The sequence below is a fragment of the Emydura macquarii genome, unplaced genomic scaffold (genome assembly GCF_026122565.2).
Source record: "Emydura macquarii macquarii isolate MOO-44397 ecotype Brisbane River unplaced genomic scaffold, CSIRO-AGI_Emac_v2 contig_1146, whole genome shotgun sequence".
Lineage (NCBI taxonomy): Eukaryota > Metazoa > Chordata > Testudines > Chelidae > Emydura > Emydura macquarii.
Genome location: NW_027131283.1, coordinates 11,536,505 through 11,550,910, shown reverse-complemented (window position 1 = coordinate 11,550,910; position 14,406 = coordinate 11,536,505).

The following is a 14,406-nucleotide window of genomic DNA, read 5'->3' as shown; positions in this document are numbered from 1 at the left end:
TCCCCAAAGGCTGGGGGTATAAATGATATGTTGGTAAGTGAGTGAGAGTCTAAGTCAGTCAGTGTAAGGGAAATTAAGGGTATCTAAGCAGGTGTTTCTTAGCTGTTGGAAGAGAGATTGGAAGAAGATGTAAGATGTAAATGCCATTATTTGTAAGAAGGTGTAAACTACAAATTAGACTGCTTTAGACTGAGTCAGTGTGACCTATCCTCTGCTCACTGATGCTGGTGTTAATCCTGAGATAATAGGCTGTACTTTTTTACATGTATGTGAGGTAAGAAGATGGCCAAATTAGATGTTCTTAGACTCATTTGGATGCACTTCTGAATTTGGATTTGTCTGAGTGAAAAACTTAATCAGAATCAGATTCTGCGTCAGATCAGGGATTTGCTGTCACTACTCTTCCAATGTATAGGTTGATAACATTTGAATTTTAGGCAGGAAATTAAGTAAATTATCAAAAACTTCAGTAGGGAAAGCGGTGAAAAGTGTCAAGAACAAGAACAAGAGATCCTTCCTAAATATGCATAATCTTGACTAAAGAGGAAAAAGAGCAGAAACCCAAGCAACATAATGCTGATTTTATGTTCCCACTTTTGATCTGCTCATTCCCAACCTATGGAAAAAATAGAGCTTCACTTCATCTCTCAGGGGCAGAGGAAGTATTTGGGTCCTAGGGCTTTTTCCAGAGACGAGTAAATTGGTAAAAAAGTTGATTGTGCAGGGGTGCTGTTTTGGTGGCATCCTGAATAGCTGCTACCTAAGAAATATATTCTTACCATACCACAGCAGTAATTCATTTATGCAGGTAATCCAACTTCTTTGTTGGCTCATTATTTAAAGTAATATATGGGCTCCTTTTCTTTCGGTAGATTTTTATTCCGATGTTACATTTAACTAATGGTGCATTAGAAGGGACTCTTAGTGGAGGCAGCAAATGAGAGTTACATGAGTACCAAATTAATTCATCATCATCTGTGCTAATAAAAAACTAGCAAATGAATTCATAATGGGACCACTTATTGTGCAACCTTTTTTTCTTAATTGACTTTAAGAAGTAAGGAGAAGGACAATTATTGAAATCAAAGCAATACAGGAAATGTCCAGGCATTAACACAAAAAGCAGACACTTTATATTGTATAGCATCAGTATATACATATATGCCTTATGATCCAGATCCTCAGCTGATGTAAATTGATATAATCTCATTAACTTCCAAGGAACTACACTGATTTAAACCAGTTGAGGATCTGGCCCTATAGCTGATGGGAAGTGGTAGTTAGACATATGTGGTCGATGCATTAATAGGGTGCAGATCTAAGACAGAGGGCAGCAACATGGTGGGCAGTGGTTGATGAGGTTTCCTGATTAATCACTGTCTTTGTTCTCTCTGTCATTCTCAGCTTCTTTGAATCTTCTTCCACCTGTCCCATATTAATAAGATTCCCTTTGCACCTTAGTGAGCCAAATGATCACCTCTGTTCAGACATAAAACTTACATCTTCCATGAAACTTATAAAAGTACATAAGACAGGTGAGTTATTTTTTATGATTTTTTTAAAATGATTCCAGCCCCACTGAGGTTTGACTATCACCTGGTGACCTTTATCTCAAGAGTATTGTCTGTCTAATTTAGATTGCAATATCCTTGGAGTAAATACTGTTTCTTCCTTTGTATTTGATATAGAGTCAGTTAGCACAAAATAATGACTATTAAAGACAATAATAATAGATGTCTTGGACACAACAGCTTTTTTAATGGAAATACTTAAATAAATGAGGAAATTATATAGCTATACATTAAAATGAAGAAAAACAAGGCTAAGTTTAAAAGCAACTGTGTGTCTCTGCTTTATAGCAGTGCATTTACTGGATGGATACGGCTGATGCTGGAGCACAAACCTTCATTCAGATTCTCATTTGAAACCGCGAGTAATGCGGTCCATGTTATGTCTAAGCTCTTGCTCCTGAGTCTCCTTTGGCCATTTATGAAACTGCTCCAGCTTCTTCTCCTATGATTTCTGAATTTGCTTCTGTGACTGTTCCATGAAAAATGATTGTGGATACCATCCAATTAAAAGCAGCATATTTCTTAGGTCTGTTAGGCCTGGTCTTCACTGCCGCCTGCGGTCGACGGGAGATACGCAAGCTACATTATGTAGCTTACTTATGTTACTTACTGACTTACTTATGTTGCCATACCATGGCATCTTCACTGCATTGTGTCAATGGGAGACGCCCTCCGGTCGATGCAGCCTTATTTCTTTCTGGGAGGTGGATTAATCATGTCGACCAGAGAGCACTTCTGGGATTGATTGAGCAGGTCTACACAGCCCACTCAATCGATCCTGCCACATCGAACCCCAAAGAACTGGCAGTGTAGACATACCCCTAGTCACAGCAGCTCTGTATGACAGTGAAGCACTTGTTAGGTAGGTTTATTTTAAAACCAGGAGATTAGATAACTCTATAGGGCATGATTCTTATCTCATGATGGTGTAAGTCAGGGGTAAATACATTCAAATCAGTGGATATGAGCATGACCAGAATCAGGTCCTATTGCTCTTTTACTCGTGGTGCAATCTACGAGGTTATGACAGATATCTGCTGCTAACCCTACTAGTATATTAGAGATGGAGAAGACTATGGTGATCTAATACTCCATCCACCTGAAACTGAAGGATATAGTAACAAAAGAGATTAAACTCAGAAGGCCAGAAGAAACCAGGATGATCACCTGGTTTAACCTCCTGAATAACACAGACCATAGAATTTCTCCCTTGATCTTAGCCAAAAGGCCAAGTGGAAGTGACTAATATGACTAATGCTATTTGCACTGTCAAATATAATAGTTACAGCATTTGCTTTACAAGGGACTAAATCTTACTTGTTCAGAACCAGATCTGGTGACCTCCCCATACATTTGTCCTCTCAAGCAAAACAGTCTTAATCGTACTGTCTTCAGACAGATGCTTAAATTGTCCCAATCTATTCTACATTACACCATTCAGTTTCACTCTCAGAAATGTTGCCATAACTGCCTGGCAGCAGCCATGTTTTGATTCCTGTTCATTTCAATCCCTGTAATATTAACTTAATTATAAAATGGATGGCACAGGCATTCCTCATTCAAAAATTAGCTTTTCAACAGTCATTAGTGTTTTGCTGTGACACAGGATGAGATTCTACAATGCATGTGGTACCTCTAGAAGTATACAGTAGGTATATTCAGATGGGCTTTATTTGCTTCTCAGTCCCTAATGCATCTCTATTTATTCCCTGTAAATATTGGTTTGTCAGCTTTGTCATTTGATTCTTGAAAAATCTCTCCCTTCCAGCAGTACCAACCTAAATGCACTTCTTGCATCAAATAACTCTAACCATTACCTTTTATAGCCAGGAAGGGACATAGATCTCTGGTAGTAAAACCACACAGATCGAGGAGCCACCTCTAATGACAGGACTCAGGAGTGGTTCATCTAATTATTATCTCTGCCTTTTTATCTCTGGGCTAGATTGTGGCAAATATGCCACTGCCCTGTGGAGAGGTCATGGTGAAGCACTGTCTCCCAGTGCAGATTACTTTTGTTCTATGGGCTGGTTCAAATAGAAGGCATGGTCAAGGTACTACTACGCCACTGTAATATAATATCACTTCACTTCACACATCTCCCGTCACAAAATTCAGCCATCTCTAGAGGGTGGAACATGGTGACACTTGTTTTAGCAGTGAAAATCAACACTACACAAATGTTCAGGGCAGGAAATGAAGAATACTGTATTTGAAGGAAACTTCAGGAACACTTTTGGACAGATGCTATATAATTTAAATCTGGTTGAATTTTTTTTTTCTCCATAGAAAATTTAATTTTGTTATTTAAGAAACTGAAAGTTTTCAGCAGACCAAAAGCTTTCAGTTTTTAGCTGAACAGATTTTTGATGAAAACTCAAAATTTTCCATGGAGAATCGACACTTTTTGAAAGAAAAATTCCTTTAGTCAAAACCTCAATTTTCCATAAAAAATCAGGTTTAAATGAATTTATTTTGACAGTCCTATTGTTTTGGCAGTCTATATTAGAAGGTGGCCATGATCATTTGTTTAACACCTCTACTGCAAAAATTGTAATGGGCTTTTTGCTGACCACAAGTCACCAAGCTTAGTTGTATATCTCATCTAAAAAATAATGGGTAAAAGTTTGAAGAAATCCCTAAGTGACTTACGAATCTAAATCCCATTGGCACTTAAGTTCCTCAGTGCCAAAGTCCCTTTTGAAAATGGGAATAAGACTCCTAAAACACTTAAACACTTTTGAAACATTTATTCCATATCTGGAGCTGCTAAGTGCATCAGAGGAGAGCACTAGGCACTGACCCAAAGTGAAGAATGACACATAGTGAATAGCCCTTCCCACTGCACACTTGGATTTCCATGAACTCTCTTCACTCAAGTATTGACAAGAACCAAGTCTTGTTTGATTGTGTAACCTCACAGAATCAAAACCTGACGTGGTCTGTCTGTGGAGACTCTTTTTTGTTTACCCACTGACTTTTATTTGGCAGTTTATTCATGTTGCAAACTGAGTATAAATCAGGTCAAATGCTTGTTTTCTGAGATTTGTTTAGAGAAAACGCCAGAATACATAGCCTGTCCTGATAGATAATTATAATTAATTTTGAGACCTACATTAATACAAATAAACCCTCTTTCTTGTCCCTGATAATCATTTCTTCTTTTCTAATGGTAATCTGTAGTACATTACCCAGCAGCCTTTTGACATGTCAGAGTTCTGCTATTTTCATGCTGATTGTTGTCAGATGAAAACCATTAGCTGGCATACAGTCAATTATTTGCTTGTTGGTCAGTTCTGAGGAGGAGTAGATACATTATCTAGAATTATTTCCAGTACTGTTTATTGTATTCAGTAATAATTATAGCATATTTGTTTTCTTCTTAAGGGAAGTAACATACATTGCTCTTTCTATCTTCTGCCTTAGTTATTTAGAGGAAAAATAAATCGTTCTTTAATAATAAAGATTGGTCTGAATAGTTTGCCTGTCTTATTGCCTATATGATCAGTAGAGGACAGTTCTGCATTTCTGTATGGATAAGGCAGAGAGTGGGGAAAAGTCTGATTGCTTTAGGACAAATGAAACTCTATTCTAAGAACTAAGATTAAGGAAGGCTAGTCAAAGATGAAGGATAGTCTTGTGGTTAAGGCACAGACCTACCAATAAGAAAATCAGGCTTCAATTCCTGGTTTTCCCCCAGAGTCTATGTGTGATGCTGGGCAAGTTGCTTAATCTTTCTTTGCCCCAATAATACTTATTTTGTCCGACTTCTTTGTCTGTTTTCTCTGTTTAGATTGTAAATTATTTGGGGTGGGGACTATCTCTATGTGTGTATATGTACTATGCCTGGCACAACTGGATGCTGATTGCATAGAGTCATAGAGTTTAAGGCCAGAAGGGATCACCACATCATCTAGTCTGACCACCTGTATATCAGAGAACACCAACACCATCCAGCACCCAGCAACCAAAACTAGACCAAAGTGTTTCAGACCACAGAAGTCTGGACTATTAGGTTTCACAGGCAGAGACTAGGAGGGACTGAGGTGCACCAGTGCCTGAGCCCCTGCAGTGGCTGGGAAATGAATAAGTGAGATACACCCAGATAATCCTGGCAAGTGACCCACATCCGTATGCTGCAAAGGAAGGCAAAAAGCTCCAAGGTCACTGCCAGTCTGACCTGGGGGAAAATTCCTTCCCAACTCAACATATGGCCATCAGTTAGACACTGAGCATGTTAACAAGAACCAGCTGGCCAAGCACCAGAGAGAGACCAGTGCCACCTCAAAGCACTGGTCCACCCTGTCTTCAGAGGAAGGACATAAAAACCCACTCCCATAATACATTGCAAGGGGAAAAATCCCTTCTTGACCCCTGCTTGTGGCTGACTGAAACCCTGACACACAATATTTTAGGAACATAAGACTGTGACATTACCCAGGGTACAATCTGGACAGATGGAGAGCTGTGTCCCCTCAATTCTCCAACCTGGGGTGCCTCTTACACTTGTTCTCTGTGAGATCAACCACTCTTGGTCTGCCCACACACAGTCTCCAGCATGTAAATCACTCCCAGCTATATTGTAGGAGTGCTATAGCCAGTCACTCATGAATTACATTGCAGGGCATCACCAGGAATTCCCAGTCCCACACTTCCCCCCAGAAATGTGCGTCTTGTACTGCCCAGCACCCTTCCAGACAATACAAGCTCATATAAAGTCAGTCATTTCAATAATAGAAAATGATATGCACAAATCCTGCTATGTCAAATGCAGTTTCTCAAACACTTCAATCCAAACACACACTGGTTTAGATAAAAAAAAATAATAATACAAATTTATTGACTACAGGATAGATTTTAAGTGATCGCAAGTAATGAGGCATAAAAGTCAGAATTGGCTACAAGAAAATAAAAGGTGAATCACAATATCTAACTGAACAAGCTAAATGAATTCAAAGCAAAGATTTTTTATCACCACATGCTAAGCAGTCTTACTGGCTCAATTCCTTTCAGCCAGGACCCCTCCCACAGTTCAGTGTTCCCGTGTCCTTCAGGTGTTACTGATGCTGTGGGCAGAGAGAAAGGGAGGAGTATTTTGGGGCATCTGTTCCCCTTTCGTATAGTTCTCTTTTTCTTTGAAAATTATCTCTAGCTGAGGTTCAGGAGACAGAAAGTCTTGAGGATAGGAACCTCCAAAGTAGTTTGTGTTTTGCCTTTGAGGAATTGGTTTGTGCCTGCTTTTCTAAACTTGGAACATATCTCAGTAATGTTATACAGTACCCTCTTATAAATTTGCATACAATATTGTCACACATATTTTCCCAGGAGAATAATGATCAGCACATTATGAGTTTTCAAATGATACCTCACAAGGCGTGCTTTGTACAAAATCCATCATAGTCTTGTAGAAAGGATGAACACAGGGATCCAGGCTGTCACAAAGACATAAACCCACCATTCGCTGCCATCTCCACTGAGGTCTCTATGTACCATTGTAAATAGAAATAATAAAGATCAATATGGATATTCTCCTATCTGGTATCACTGCTGCTCAAGGAATAGTAACCCTCCAAATATAAATTAAAAATATTGTACTGCTCTTTCATTTATGCTAGAAAAGCAAATGAAGATTATAAAATAAAGGTGGGGCTTTTCCAAACTGCTCAATGATGGCTAACTCTACTCTCATTAAATCAATACAAAAAACTCCCGTTAACATCAAGGCTAGCAGAGTTAGATCAATGCTGGATTTGGAAAATCCCCCCCTAAATGTTTAGAGAACTCCTAGGCTGTTGAAAAGTCTGTACTGGAATGCTGTAGTCATGCCAGAACACTCTGGGATGCCCATCTGGCATTTTTGTAGGAGCCAGAACAGTGTTCCAATACTTCTACCAGCCCTGGTCAGACAGCTTCTGCAGGTGCCAGTGCCAGGTAAGTATGGAGGGTGCTGGGGATGCTGCAGCTGGGTCTGGGCAGGGCTGTGCGGGGGCTGGAGCTGCTGGGAGCCCAGGGCAGAACTGGAGCTGGGCACTGTTGGGAGCTGGGTAGTGGAGCTGCCCAGACAATGGAGCCCCTTGTGAGGAGCAGGAGTTGGAGCAGATATGGGTGGGGACAGGACGGGCTCTGCATGGAGTCATCCCCAGCTCCCATGGCCTCCCTCATCTTCCCCACTATTCCTATCATCCTCTCAGCTCCTCCTACTATTCCCTTGCACCATCCTATGTTCTGTCACTTGTTTCTTAGGAGTCCAGCACTGCTGTCCTGTATGTATAGATTCTGATTTTCAGACACGATGAATACCCACTGCTTACACTGAAGTCAATGTGAGGCTGTGGGTAATCACCACCTCTGAAAATCAAGTCCATGGAAAATTCAAAATGCAGTGATTCAGGGAATTTGGAAAGTTATATCCTCCTTTGTATTGCTTCTATGGTCATTGATGACAAGATCAAAACATGTGGAGCAATGAACCAACGTCTTGACCTAAACCCTGTTGAAAGGCTCCCACTGACGTCAGTGGGCTTGGGATCGGAGCCCAGTTTAGGGTTTTTATTTCAGACAAAGAGGGGAGATCAGGTACAGTCTTCCCAAATAAGATGGATTTTCAAAAGCACGCAGTGTTGGCCTAATTCTGTTCCCATTAAAAGCCAATGCAAGCAGAGTTGGGCCAATTCTGAGCACTTTTGTAAATTCCACTCCTAGATCAAGATGTTTAATTATAGCTTTTCTAGTTACTCTGCATAATGACATCTGATGAAGTGGGTTATAGCCCACGAAAGCTTACGCCTGCAGAAATTAAATTTGTTAGTCTTTAAAGTGCTACAGAATTCTCGTTGTTTTTGCTGTATACAGACTAACATGGCTACCCCTCTGGAACTTTGCATAGGGCTTGATATTCAGAGATGCTAAACTCCCATAATCCAGCTGAAGTCAACAGAAGCTGGAAGTGCTCAGCATTTATAAAAAACAGGCCCATTGTGCCTTATCAACTGCAATAGAAAGCACTTTTGTGCCATTAGTTTGAACACAAAATAAAAATCTCTACTGTAAAAACTGAAAACTCCGTCTGGCATCTATAAGTAGCTTTTTCTCTCTGTACTTGTACTTCGAGATTTTTAAATCACACACTAACACCAAATGATCATTGGCACTGTGCAAGCACAATCACCATTTAAATGGATACAAGTAGAGTAAATAAACTAAGGATATGAAGTTCATTATTTCACTTTGCAAATCAGTAACTCTGGGGAAATTTCCTTTTTAATATGCTGTTTATGTTAACATAATGACTAAAGGTTAAGATCACATATATCCTGTGGATAATGTAAACACACCTTTCTTTTAGCCTCTTTTATTATCTAGACAGGAGCTCATACATAGCAGGTTTTATTTATTTATTTACTTTGCATATAACTTCATTATTCATCGTTCTACTCATATTTTTATCATCCATATTCTTAACGGTTAGTGAAAATACTCTGTAATGAGGGTAGAGTGCTTTAATGAGATGGTTTCTAACTCAGAGAACAGAGGTGATAGAATCTAGCCTTGTATTTTATAGAAGCCTATATTTTCTGTGGCCATGTGTATTTATTAGTTATTATGTTTACATCAAAAGTTCAGAGATCATGAGCAGGCATTATGAAGTAAATAACCCAGAGGCTATTTCAGAGGTATTTTGTATAAAGTGCAAGATTCTACTTTAGCTTAACAGTGTAATATGTTATCTTGCCAATGGGTATCACAGTGCTATTGAAGTGTTATATATATATGTGTGTGTGTATATATATATATATATATGTATATATATATATATATACATGCACACACATATATTTTACCTGTATTGTTGTGTTTATTGTTTTATGTGTGTGCACTGCATAGTAAAGTTAGAGTTACTTAATTTTTACAGTTACTGGGTGGGGGAAAGGTGTTTGTACCAGTTCAAAAGATTATGCACTGTAGCAAAAAAAGCTCCTTAGGAATGGCAAATAGATTTAGCAAGGGAATAGGGATCAAAGATTTCTATTCCTCCTAATGGCCTTCATTAAGGAATTAGAACATCCAGCTGAGAAAGATTGACATGCTATGGCTCAGTTGGAGTGTTGGTTTGCACTATAAACATGTTAGAGTCTGGATAGTGAATTGCTTGCCACATAGATAAATGTTCGTTACAGTCGCTGGGAGAGAGTTGTCATAGCCTAGTGAGGGCCTGCTTATCATTCATGTGGTCACTTCCATTACCTCTGCTCAGACTGTGCTGACCTACTATTAGTGACTCTAATTTAATTTCCCCCACCAGTGTCATGGGTTATTTCTTCCATTACTTGAGAGATTTAATTTACAGGGTGAACTCCATCACTTGAGAGAAGGAATTTTTCATGACACAACGAATAAGTGCCTTTGAAGATTAACATGATGCTGGTTATTTATCTTGGTCATCTCTAAATCTTGCCGTTTAAACATCATTGAATGGAAATATATGCATATATTGGTGCTATTTCTGGCAGCCATTCACTATTAGCAGAAACAGTTTTCCTGTTTCAGCTAATCACAATTTATAAAGAGGATTTCACATAGTGTTATTAGGAAACTGGTTTTGTTGATGTTACAGGTATTTTATTGACATATTCAGGTTGAAGCCTGCACTTTGAAAATACTGACACCTAGATACAGCAGTTATTGTAATATATACAGACAGACAGACACCCCCAATCCCCTTGCAGTCTAACTTCCCCATGTTTTATGGAATCAGAATAGCTCAAAAGGAGAAGTGAAGCAATCCTTAAAAATCAAAGGGAATTGAATATTAAATTAATTCTACTAATGTAAGAGCATGTGTTTTATAGAAAAAATATCTGGTATGCTACACCCATATTTAATTTCTCTATCTGTCTCTATCTCTATTTTCTCTATCTTGTAACTTTATGCCAGAATGAAACAGTTCCAACAATTTGCCAGTAGAACAAGTATTTGATGTTGCTGGCACTCTCTCCTAGATGCATGGTACATTCTCCAAAACAATCTATTGGACAGCCCTTCACTCTTGCCTCTTTCAATTCTCCATACAAACTAAGCTCAGAAGAATCATCTGGAATTATACATATATTTAAAGAACGATTAATACGTGAACATGACTAATTCAACTTAGTGGTTATTCTTATTTAAGACCATTTTAATTTCATCATCCACTCTCTGTTTAAAATTTTACCCTCAATTGCCACTTCATCTAGACTGTAGGTTTTTTAGAGTAGGACTTGTCTTTTACTTGTTTTGTAAGGCACAAAGAATGCTTTTGGCCACTTTAAAAATATAATAATAAATAATGGACTCTGGAAGGAATAGTAATAGAGAATAGAACAACTTGGTGTGTTGGAGCAGCCACACCATCGACAATCTGTATGTTCAGCCCCACCCACCACTATGGTTCTCTTAGAAAGGAGCCCAGTGAAGCTATACAGAAGCATCTTGGGTTTGCCCCTTATTGCCGCTAAGTGCATTGCCATTGCATAATCATGAAAACCTGGGGAAACACTCATAATTAGATACATCTTTTTAAAAATTACCTCTTTTTCTTTTTGCAAATTTTTAGTAAGCAGATTTCAATTTTCTCAGATTCATTCGTCATTTGAAATTACATGCCAAATCATTTCTATAATTCTTGTTCTGTGAGGAATTCATTGAAATATTTGTTATTCAGACTGCCTTGATTAGCCATGTAGGTCACTGACTGTTTGTGTGAAATGCTTACAGTCAGGTGTCCTGTATGAATGCTTGTGATTATTAATTTAAAATTTACTTTCCTCAACTATGCTGCAATATTGACTTAGAATTAGCCTTTTCAGGAAATAGTTCTACCCATAAACTTGTGTGACAGAACATTTTAGTAGGGGGAGTTGCATGAAGACTATAATCAGTTATAGCCATGGAAAACAAGTGAAAATTAGATGATGTTCCAAAGAAAAATATCTAGTTTTCATGGAGATGTACTTAGTAATATAAAACAGGATGAAGACAAAACAGTAGATGTATGGAGGCATATTCTCTTCTGCATCATTACTCTGCCCAGAGGGGTCAGAGTGTGGGCTTCAGGGAGCTATTTCTGGCATCCAAAGAGAGAGCCTCAGCACTGTTTATCCCAGGGCTAAGTTCTGCCACAAGCATTAAGGACCGTAAGATTATGAAGGCTAGGCAGAATGGACTGGAGTGCTGCCTCATCCCATGACCACCTCTTGACATGCCCCTGGCCTAAAATAAAAGGGTTGGCAAATGTAGGGCTTAGGAATGCCACACATGGGCCATTGAGGGGTTCCTCTGTGCCAGGGGGATTCTCTGCTGGTGATTTGAGGCCAATTTCTGGCAACTGAGTCAGGCACAAAGTTTCCACATCTGATTAGAGACTCTGGCCCATGAAATTCAGTATAAACAAAACTATCACTTAACGGGACTTTTTTCCAAATTTTCCAGTCAGCAGTTCTTTCAAGGATTTACACGTTCTCTCTGGACTGAAAAGGAAGGGCCCAACTAGAATATAATGTCAAACTCTTCAGTACAGAGTACAGAATACTCCTGGCTTGATTTGCAGGTAATTCAGCACAGAGAAACCGATGCTACACTTGTTCCTCCCTTCAGTAACTCAGGAAGTGAAACCTGACTGCTTGATAATTTTCTCCTTAAAATGCTTCTGATCAACACAAAGCAATTGCTCCCCGTGAAAAAGAGTCACAGCAAAGTGATATATGGGAGGTGATACCCAGCCTAGCAAAACTAACACTTTCTTTGTGAATGTGTAGCATGTGAGCATCAAGCTAATGTTTTCTGATTTAATCAGTGTCCCAGATTTAAAAGGTAAGTGAGAGCTTTTCTTCAATAAAATTGCTGACAGAGCAGTTCAAAAGAATGCTGACTGCATCAAGCTTCTGATACTCAGGCATGTCAGAAGCTCACCTGACAAGATTCACATACTAGCCTGATGTGCATGATGTGTACTGTCACAGTACAGTGTAACCATAGTGTAGGGGGGCAGAAACAGGAACAGCAACGGAGTCACTTTATTTACAAGTTATCAATCTATTGGTTATATAATTGAAAAAATCCACAATGGAGCTGTGCCAATTGATACCAGATGAAGCTCTCACACAAATAGGATTTTTTTTTAATTCACCTGATTTACTAGTGCTAGTTTAAATTTCATTCAATGGTAATATGAAATGTTGGAGGGAGAAGGGAAGGAGGTTTAAATGAAAAAAAGTTCCAGGACTAAATGCCTCAGAGGGATTTAACCACAACATATAAGTAGTATCTAGTATTGTAGTTAGTGCAGTGAGGTTCACAGGGCAGCCTACAACAACAGCAATAACAACAACAAAACTGGACTAGTTTTAGGTTTCATTCAAAAATAAAAACTCAGACCACTTTCAAGGAAAGATGTGTTAAAGTTCATGAAGCTAATATGAATTTCCAATAAATCTGGTACAATTTATGGTTGTGCATTGAATCTCTGTGACATTTACATGCTTGCATGGACAGATGATGAAAAGGTGAAATTTCAATTTTGACAGCGAGTGTATAGGATGCAAACTCAAAATTCAGAGAAAAACACAAAGGGAGCTAACTCCCCATGTTCTGAAAGTAAAGTCAGTGTTCTTATGAACCCTCCAAAAAAGGAAACTGACATATTAACACAACTAATAGTCATCCAAAAAGATGAGAAATGACCAAATCAGTCTACAGGGAAAGGGTATAATCCATGGTCCCAATCTGTGATATTTACTTGCAGTTATACAGTTTGGGTCACTAGGTATTTCTTGGGAGTTTCAGAAAGGTTGTGATCTCTGGGAACAAAGAGAAGCCAGCCTGTTTTGTTTGTAGCTTGTTGCTCTCTTCTCCAATAAATGCTTGTTTATGAAGAACTGTGGGTCCAAATAATTATGACAATCTGAAACTAAAGGAGGAAAGGGCTAGATTAAGGAAGGACATTGGTACTTGGTGCGTTCTATCAAAAACAAAACAAACAAAAATAGAGTATTTGTGACATGACCTGTGAGGTTTCTCTCTATTGCTATGGCCTTTTGTGGCTGCCAGGGAAGCTCTAGGGCTATTATTGGTTGAGTTTGTCAACATCCCAGAGGTCCCAGAGGACTGGAGAAGGATAACCATAGTACCTATATTTAAAAAGGGAACAAAGAGGAACTAGGGAATTGTAGACTAGTCAGCCTAACTTTGATACATGGAAAAATACTGGAACAAATAATTACACATCAGTCTGTAAGCACCGAGGGGACAAAAGGGTTATAAAAATAGCCAGCATAGATTTGTCAAGAACAAATAATGCAAAACCAACCTAATTTCTTTCTTTGACAGGGTTACTGGCTTACTAAATGGGAGAAGCAGTAGACATGGTATATCTTGATTTTAGTAAGGCTTTTGACACAGTACCACATGACATTCTCATAAGCAAACTAGGTAATTTGTGGTCTAGATGAAATTACTGTAAAGTGGGTGCACAACTGGTTGAAAGACTGTACTCAAAGTGTAGTTAACAATGGTTCACTGTCAAACTGGGAGGGCATATCTTTTGGGATATTGCAAGGGTTATTCTTGGGTCCAGCACCAGTCAATATTTTTATTAATAACTTGGATACTGGAGTGGAGAGTATGCTTATGAAATTTGCAGATGACTCCAAGCTGGGAGGGGTTGCAAGCACTTTGGAGGATTGGATTAGAGTTAAAAAAGACCTTGACAAATTGGAGAATTGGTCTGAATTCAACAAGGTGAAATTTAGTAAAGATAAGTGCAAAATACTTCATTTAGGAAGGAAACATCAAAAACACA